Raw genomic sequence first — 10,413 nt, forward strand, 5'->3', positions numbered from 1 at the left:
GCTACCCGACAACCGCAACGCAGCGGGACCGCCCAACGTGCTGGGACCCACCGGCGCAACAGCAAGACCGCGGCTACCCGACCGTTGACCGGCCCCGACGCTCGGAGACGTGCTGGGACCGACCTCGCCCTCGGGAGGAGGTGAGAGCGCGAGTCCAGCCCTCCTCCCACCAGCCCTGCTACTCCACCGAAAAGCCAACGCGGGACCTGTACAGTTAGCCCGCACGTGTGACCAGTCAAACTCCGGAGCAGCCACGCATGCCGCTAATACGGGTCTCCCAGGCGGAGAAGTCAGAACGGTCCAGGTTGGGTCTCTGCTGGCACTGTCCCGAGAAATGGGTGATGGGACATGTGTGTAAACAACGCATTCTCTGTTATGCGGATGATGGGGAGGAGTTTGAGGAGAACATTCAAGATGAGAATTTCGCCGAAGAGAAAACTGATAATACTCCCACGATAGTATTCGGTGATGATGTTCCCCATGACATTACCGATGTTCACAATGATGGCGCTCCACTTGATGTTCAAAACAACGAGTCCCCTGGAGAGTTCCTCAAGAACAAAGGGATTGTCAATAACGACAGTGAGCCACCGCAAGTGCTCGTTGGGGTATATGATGAGAAGATTGGTGAAAAGGAGGAGACATTGCTAGAAGATAAAGAGGAGGATGGTTCTATTGGTGAAGTGGAGAAGATAATCGCCTCACTCAATGTTGTTCAAGTGTCATCCAAAAATGTTGTTGGAAATTGTTGGGGCAAGAAAGGAGATGGTACTTACACTGATTTGCCCATAATTGCTTGTGTCTATGTGGATTTGAATGTCGGTGATGTTCCAAGTATGAATCATCGATCAACATCGCTCGACAAAGATGCAAGGTTGAGCCCTCCGAGTAATGACATGCCATGCTTGGGCATTCTGGGAGGCGTGGACAAGCTTTTCGATTTGGCAAGGAATTTTTCCGCCAAAGTTGGGTCTCCTTTGTTGATTTTTTATGGAAGTGAAGAAGGGAGACGTTCATCTATTCGGTGTGTGTTTGATCCAGGAGGAGTTGCCTCGCCGAAGCTTCTGCTTTCAACAGTCCTTTTTGCTTCGTGGTTCCCACCTTGAGGACAAGGTGGATTTTAACCGTGGGGGAGTTGATACGAACCTCTATTAGTTTATATATTATAGGGATTTAGCATATCTTTTTCTATATCTTTGTTTTCTTGTTCATTAAGTCAGTAGCATTACAAATAGGATAGACTGTTATCTTTTTTATTCATTCAATCAATTAATGAAATATTTTCTCTCCCAAATATAACGTGTGTTTTCCAATCCTAATTTTGGATTCCCTCCGCCGATCCTAATTGGACGCCGGAGTATTCTATTAATCGCCGAGTTATCTGCCCGACGGGAGCGACTCCCGCGCACAGAAACTATGCAATCGTCCGCCGAGCCTATTGGCCGCCGGAAATTTATCTCCACCGCCGAGCGAAACTCGCCGCCGGTACTTGTTAAGGGAAACGTCCTTAACAAGGACACTGCAGATGTTTTCAAAGACACATTTTCTCTTTTTTAGTCGAAACAAATCATATTTAAGGGCATCCGCAACGCTGGAGCGTTGCGGTGCCGATGTCGTGCCGCCGGAACGGTCCCGCCAAGGACCAGCGTTGCAGCTCCGAACCGTCGCCGATCCGTGCCTATGCCGTGCCGTGGGTCGTTGCCGGGGCACGCGGCACGACCCGTTCCGCCACGCGCCGAGGCGACGTGGCGGCCTCCCATTCGTCGCGTGAAGCCCACTCGCTGCCCCGCGAGTGTGTTTCGTTTTTTGACGCAATAATTAATTTTTTTTAATTCGAATTTAATAAAAAAAAAAAATTTGCAACGGTATTATGACCGTTTTTTTGTATCCATTTTTAATTTATTTTTATTTTTTTTAATTTATTTACTCTATAAATACTCCTATTTCATACTCATTTCACTCACAAACAGACATCTATTCCTCTCAAACTATTTCCACCCCAATTTTCATCTTAAATCAACTCTGTTTTTCTTCTCCCAAATTTAATCAAAATAATGGATCCTTTTGAACAAATGCGTCAAATATTGGCACAATCACTTGAAGAAGATCGACTACGGGAGGCGGAAGAAGCCGCGCCTCCCCAACGACGCTCCCGTACGTACATCCATCGTAACCGGGAGGAAGCCGCCGCAAGGTTAGTACGCGACTACTTCTGCGATAACCCGGTTTGGGGAGATACGTACTTCCGTCGCCGTTTCCGCATGGGGAAACCGTTATTTCTCCACATCGCGAATACTTTGGCAGCCCGGGAAGAGTTCTTCAAGGAAGGGTTCGACGCGGTCGGCCGTCCCAGCCACACGACGCTGCAGAAATGTACTGCAGCAATCCGCCAGCTTGCGACTGGACAAACGGCCGAAATGTAAAATGAATACCTCCACATCGGAGACAGCACTGGGCGAATGTGCTTGCTCAAATTCTGCCAAGGAGTCCGGGCAGCCTTCACCGACGAATTTCTCCGGAGGCCAAGCACGACCGATTGTCAGTTCCTGCTCAACTTTCACGAAACAGTGCACGGATTCCCCGGGATGCTCGGCAGCGTCGATTGCATGCACTGGCAATGGAAGAATTGGTTCGACCCCGAATCCCCCGGAAGCTCAACCGCAAGTAGTCCGCCTCGAAGTGGAGCGCATCCGTCTATACAAGAACGGTTAACTGTTTGTGCAAGGACACGCGACTCTAGCGCCCACACCCAACTCCAACAGGATCTAATTGAGCACATTTGGACAAACTTTGGCGGATGAAATTATTAAAATTGTGTATTTTTATTTTTTTAGGATTTTAATTGTGTGCTTTTTAATTTTTTTTAAGTTTAAGTTGTAACTTTGTTTTAATGTTGTGTGTTTTTTAATAAAGTGTGTGTGTTTTTATTAAAGTGTGTTTTTTTAATTGAATTGAGTTGGAAATAAAAATAAAAAATGAAATTGAATGAATAGTAATTTAAGAAACGGTTAAGGAACGGAGGGTTGCAGGTCCCGTTTCTTAGTTAAGGAATGGAGTAAAATAGTACAGTGGGGCCCTCAAATAGTAGTTTAAGGAACGGTTTAGGAACGGTATAGGAACAGCGTTGTGGATGGCCTAAATAGCTTTGGCTCGACTACAACACAACTTTCTGATCCGAAAATTTTTTGTTCTGCCCAAATGTGTCTGCGTCTGCACCTGTTTTTAAAGCCCTAACTTTTAAAATAGCTTTGGCTCAACTACAACACAACTTCTCATAAATATATTTGGTTCGAAATTTTACATGGAATGGGACCATTGGCAATTTGTCTGAAACCCAACATATGTTGTGGGCCTAGACTGGAAAGGTGATAAATTGGATCATTTCTTATAATCGTACTTTTTTAAACTTAGGTCTTAGATTCAGGATTTTTAAGAGATAAATTAAATATTTTAGTAAAGAATAGTGCATAAATAAACTAAATATTCTTCATGGTCTTGAGGATATTTTCATTCAAAAAAGTTCAAAATAGTGAAAAAGTAGTTCAAACAATATTACATCGAAGTTAATGAAACTTATAGGATATTTTCAAATGTTACGGATCAAAATTGAAACCTTCAAATAGTTCACGGACCAAAACAAATATTCTCTATAAAATCTAACCCGAAGCATAATTAACTTTGTATATTTGGAACAGACAAATAAAACGTAGTTAAAATGATATGTTTGTTATGCAACAATAAGATTGCATTTGAGTCGCCTTATAGTCTAATGGAAAATTATTATTGGCCATTCTAAAATATCATTGAACCCATATACAGCATAGTACTTGCTCGTGGTATATATATTATTTAAAAAAATCATAGCTGAAATTAAGGCTTTATTAATGTACTTCAAGGCCAAAGCTACCCATATACAGTATACTAAGGTGATGTTCGGTTTCCAAGATAAAATAATGCCAAGATACAATCTAAGATTGAGTTGTGAGATTATTTTAGTCATAGGAGGGTTAGCTAGGATTAATTATCCCATGATTATCTATCTAAGATTGAGTTGTGAGGTTGAATCTCATGAACCAAACACATTACAAATTTAATCCTGGATATAATCTTGCAAACCGAACACCCCCTAACTTTTTAAATTTACTTTTCTTTATATTTCTTATTGGAACCAAAGTGGACAATTATTGAGAAACGGAAGAAATATGTTTTTGGGCTATAATAGCTTTTTCAATTAAATCATAGAAGTATTATAGTTTGTCTTTCCGCGGTCGTCATGATTTCGTTGAATAATCTAATGCATTTTCTGTTGCAAGTTGCGTTTTCTAAGAACAAATTGTAAATCTTAATTAGTCGTATTATTGTTATTAGGTGGACATTACTCCTTTTATTGATTATTATAATTATAAGTACTATCCAAAAGTCTACGCGAGATTTTCAATTTCATCTAACTAAAAAATGTATTACCATAATTAATTTCCGAATATATATATGAAAATATCGAGTAATTTTATTCGTAAAATGTTAAATTTATAAATTCAAGTTGACCGTTGTAACCTATCTAAAGATGTGTATATTTTTTAAAGTTCGAGAAAGAGAACAAAGATGGGTTTAATTATTATGTCTCGTCTTTGCTTTAGATAAAGAAAGTGTTTAATCTATTTCTTTGCCGTTGAAGGGTAAAGAAAGTGTTTAATCTATTTCTTATCATAAATATTTTTATAATGTTATGAGATTGGTAATTTGGTATACCTATTTTCAAGTCTATATTTGATAAATACATGGTGCAATATTTATATTTGACTTACATAAATTTATGTTTTAATTTCCATGCAATTACATCGACTATAAACTTTGAATCTTATTTTTATATAGTTGTAATTTGTTAGTACATTTTTAACAAGTTTACTACTATCAAGCAAATCCAACTTCGAATAATTTCTCCTCTTTTTCAAGATATAGATTTTAGGTGGGTTATGACTAAAGCATGTAATAAATTCATGTAAATATATATAGCATCTATTTAGCGAAAATTATTGTAATGGGATGAGTAACGACCTTGAGTTATACTACTATACTAATCAATTTTTTTATAATTCATATTTATATGGATATAGGTGTCCATAGATCTATATATGAATATTATTATTAAAAATAATTTCATAAATGCATATCAAATGGTTTTTGATGATCGAAATTATATATCTTGTATTATTTATAAAATTAATCTACACATAATCCACGTCAAATATATAAATAATTTTTATAATTAAGGTAGTTCATATATGTGAAAACTTTCAAATTATATATTCTTAATTAATTATACTCTTTCTATATATATTATGATTACGATATAATTTACATATATTAATGATTTTTACACATGCACATTTTTATTACTCTATTATAGAATGTTAATGATTTCGATACACATGTACATTTATATCATTATAAAAACTGTTAAATTAGTAAAATCAAGATAGCAGAATATTATGTGTGGAACTCTAGACTATATGATCATGGGCGGATCCACATAGACTTGTACTGAGGCAATTGCCTCTGCTCAAAATATTACTTCTATACTAATTTTTTTTCAATTTTGAATAATTTATTTAAGTCTTCTTAATGCTTTTTTTCAATTCTTCAAATTATTTATTATTTAATTTATGTATATTTTTGCCCTTCTTAAAGTTTAATTCCTAGCTCCGCCTTATTAGATCTTTAAATTCAATAGCTGAAAAATGAGGCCATAATACCAATATGGACGGTTGAATATTACTTCCTCCATCCCACAATAATAGTCACTCTTTCCATTTCGATCCGTTTCACAATAATTGTCACACTTCATTTTACCATAAATGGTAAGTATGTCGTACATTCCACTAGCTCACTTTACTCACATTTTATTATAAAACTAAAACAAAAAAAGTGGGTTTCACATTCCACTAACCTTTCCAATCAACTTTTCTTTACATTTCTTAAAACTCGTGCTCACAGTAAGAGTGACAATTATTATGGGACGGAGGGAGTACTATATCATTATCATCATTAACACAATATCATAGGAGGGGAATTTTGTCAACGCAATGAAAAGAACATGTTAATTGAATTATATGGTATAATGATGAGATTTTTATCTTAATTTTATTCGTTCTTACCAAAATTCACTTGCATTAATAGTCATGATAATATATTATGGACATATGAAATGAAACAATGGTATTATTAAATTGATATAGTAATCACTTTTTACTCAAACCCCACCCAAAACTTAACATAATAAAACTTAACAATAATCCATTAATTTTGTGACAAACCATTCATAAAGTTTTTACTTTTTAGACTCATTCAACTTAATCAACTATATAAGCACAACACCACCAAATTAAACAGCATAATAAAATAAAACAGAAATTGATAGTGAAAATACACGTCATCATCTTCTCCCCCTTTCCAATGGGAAGAAAAACCCTAACTCTGAGAGAAGTGATCGGAATCATCAAAGACAAAGCCTCTCTCTCCAAAGCCGCTCTCCTCTCCGCTGCCCCGATCCGCCTAGCCGTCCTCCGCGCCACCTCTCACTCCCCCCCTCAGCCCCCGACGACCGCCACGTCTCCGCGCTACTCCTCTGCGGCGACTCCTCCCGCTCCGCCGCCTCCCCGATCATCGCCGCCCTCATGCTCCGCCTCCGCCGCACCGGCAGCTCAATCGTCACCCTCAAGTGCCTCCTCGTCTTCCACCACATCCTCCGCCGTGGCCCCTTCATCCTCCAGGACCAGCTCTCCGTCTTCCCCTCCGCCGGCGGCCGCAACCACCTCAATCTCTCCGATTTCCGCGACGCCGCCGCCTGGCACCTCTCCGCCTGGGTCCGCTGGTACGCCAGATTCCTCGAAACCCTCCTCTCCACATCTCGAATTTTAGGATTTTTCCTCTCCAGCTCAATTCGATTCAATCGCGACTCAAATCGAATCTCATCTTTATTAAATCTCGATCTAATCAAGGAGCTCGATTCGCTGAGCCTACTAATCGAGGAGATCTCCAGATCTCCCGACGATTCAATCGAACGCGGCGGCGTAATCGTGAAGGAGATAACCGCACTTTTCCTCAACGACTACATCTCCTCCGTGAACGAGTTGCTGCTGCGGCTCACCGAGTTAGGGGAGCGAGTCGGCTCACTGAGTTTCGGCGACTCGGTCGAGGTCGTTTGCTGTTTAAAAAGATTGCAGAGTTGCAGAGAGAGGCTATCGGATTTGTACTCGGTGGAGAAGCCGTCGATCGAGATGATGTGGGGCCTGGTTCAGGAGTTGAGGGATCGGATTGAGATGGCGAATAAAGAAGGTGGGAAGTTTCTCACTTGGCGATCTCGGGAGAGTGGGACTGAGTCGGCTCGGTTTGAGGAGCGGGTTTTGATTGGGTTTGACTCTGAGAAGAAGTTTCAGACGGGGAGGTTTAGTGTGAACGGTTTTTCTGGTTATTTGGCTTTGGATAAATCAATTTGAATATTTTTATTTTTTTTCCTTGATAAAATTCTACTGTATAGGATAATTGACATAGTAGTATTTTTTGTAAAATTTTCTATCTTTTTAGGTGTGTATAATATGGATATAATGCCAAAGCTACAAAAATCCACTAGCAATTAGAAATCATATGCTCTTGTTTTTTTTTGGTAATAAAATATTCTCTTGTTTTTATTAATTTTGTTTTCTCAAAATAAACTAATCTGTGTTGGTATCGCATCATTTTCGTGTTAGTTGTAATGAGGTATAGCAATATTAATGAAGATAGCAACTTGTTTTGGGGGTGCATGCATGTGTTTTCGGTGCCATAAATATCTCTCTAATCTCACGAAAAAAGCTTTAATATAATTTTGAATTTTCATAATACAGTTTCAAAATTTAATATGAATTTTTAGGTCTATCATTTTAATTTATTTTGATTTGCAATTGTAGGACGAATTAATCATATTTTGAATTGAAAATTGATAGTCCAAAGTTGTACAATTAATTTATATTTTCGCATTAGTGAAAGTCAATATCTGTGTTTTTGGATAACATCTTGGATGTCCCTTAATTTCCTCATTCAAAGGTGAAAAAGTACGTGACATTCCTGTAATCACATTTTTTAGTTCGCAATATATTTATGTTTTATCTGGTTTTTTATGCAGTTCCATCACGCAATATTTGGAGGTTAAGCAAATTATTTTTAGGATTTTATTTATTTCTTAATTAGTAAAATTAGTATATGAAAATTAATTGGTTTCCCTTCTACGAAATTAGGGTTTCCTTTTCTTTTATTTTTTAAAATTTTATTTTTCATAAGTTTAGGATTTTTCTTTGCCTATATAAAAACCTAGTTCATTGCTGTACTAAAAAGACAGACTTTGAATATTAATTTTACTTTAGTTTTTATATTCCGAAGTTTTCAATTAGTTAAGTTATTATATTGTTACCAATTCAGTCATTCTCTATACGTTTCTGCATCAATTGGTATCAAAGAAGAAACGTATAGAGATGTGTAGAGAATGAGCAGAAATGTAAAGAGACGTATAAAAAATGACTGAACAGGTAGTAATAAAGAATATAGAACCTGACTAATTAAGAACTCCAAAGTATAGAAACTTAAAGTAAAATAATATTCAAATTCAGTCTTTTTATTCCAATAATGAGACCGTTATATAGACAAAGGAAAATCATAAGCTTATGGAAAAATAAAACTTAAAGAAAGTAACTAAAAGGAAATAAATAAAAAAGAAAACCCTAATTTGAGAGAAGGAAAAAACAATTATTTTCTACTAATTAGGAAATAAATAAAATTCAAAAAATAATTTACTTAGCCTCTAAGTTTTATATGTTGGAACTGCATATTTTTTTACTAGTCATGGTATAAATAAAAATAAATAAAAATTAAAGTTGATATTAAATTTATAAAAATAATTTCAATTAGAACCTCCTCAATAGGAGACTGCTTAACTCAATAGACCCAAAATACAATAAACTATTTTGTACATATATTACTTAAGTTGACAGATTTTACTTCTAAGATACAATAAAAGAATCAAAATTAGTAACTCGTAGGTTTTTAGGCTAATTTACCAAATAAAATGACAGGTCGTGGCATCCCATTAAATAGGGTCGCCGCTCTTAATCCTAATCCATTTCTTCGTAGTCTGATTAATGAAGATTAAATAGTCCGATTATACATAAAAAAGTTACAAGAAATTGTGACTTCAAGAATCTACGAATGACGTTAAAAGGGTTGAAACCTCGATTAATAATATGAAATTATGGACTAAATTAACAATCGTGTTCGACTAAATCACACGTTTAGGTGAGAGAAAAGTATGCGCAGACTAATTTGGTTTCTGAAGATTATTTTATTCTATTTGTTGTTATGTCTAAATCTCAACTCGGCTCAACGAAATTGAGTATTCCCTTTACCGAAAAAAGTTTGAGCGTTGAAAAAAATCGTAATAGATGATTAAAGTGGATTAATTATTAAGTAAAATTGAGAATATTATAGAAAATAGTTTTATCTACATTATTCATGCTTTTACATTACTATTTATTTATTTTAACTATTTATTATGATTTTTTCAAAACAAGTAAAATAAAGTGGCTGAACTTTCTTGACACAAAAGAAAGTACAATTTTGACATTAATATCAAATAATCTCAATTAATTTTGGGTTTCGAATTAAGGTCAAAATTTTGGATACTAATATGTTAGGCTTAGTATACTGAAAAGCATGTTTCGAGCAAGTTCGAGCGAATATAATCTTGCTTGTATACGGAAAACTTTACAATCCACTTTTAACCCGATTCAATATTATTCGAGCAGTTTGCACGAATAGAATCAGTATATTATTACATTGTGTTTGCTTGTGTGTTTATAAGATGTTTTATAAACATTTAAATGCATAAAAAGTAAACAAAGCCTAAGTATTTTGCTTAGTAGACTGGTTGTGGGCGTCGCCCACTTTAAGGTAACTACTGTCGGTTCTATGCAATGCTTTGCAAAAGAAAAAGAAGAATTTCACAACCTAGATAGACTTTGGCTACCTATCGCGAAAGGTTGCAATGTCAGTCCGATTATTTCTAAGCCTTATTGAAATAAGATGACGTTGGTGTGGTAAGCACTGAATGAATCTAACAGTAAGACGTGTCTTTATGCGACGTGTCTTTATGCTATCTACTGAAAGACTAGGTCTTGATAAAATACTATTTCTTAATCTACATACGTTAGCATTGAGCATACGGTATTGATTATGCACTACTTTGACTTATCAAAAGGTGCGGGTTTTTCGCAACCCAATAATCCTGATATATTGGGTAGTGGTGATTAATATCTATCGGTGCTAGGATTGCTATTATGTTGAATAATGCGCGAGGTGAGTCTAGTTTGATAATGTCCTCAAGAG

General features: G+C 36.5%; 1 pseudogene; it reads left to right on the plus strand.

The window, feature by feature from the left end:
• Positions 1–6,341: 6,341 nt before the first annotated feature.
• Positions 6,342–7,692, plus strand: LOC121789195 (annotated as a pseudogene).
• The last annotated feature ends 2,721 nt before the right edge of the window (positions 7,693–10,413 follow it).

Source organism: Salvia splendens, unplaced genomic scaffold, assembly GCF_004379255.2.
Source record: "Salvia splendens isolate huo1 unplaced genomic scaffold, SspV2 ctg168, whole genome shotgun sequence".
Taxonomy (NCBI): domain Eukaryota; kingdom Viridiplantae; phylum Streptophyta; class Magnoliopsida; order Lamiales; family Lamiaceae; genus Salvia; species Salvia splendens.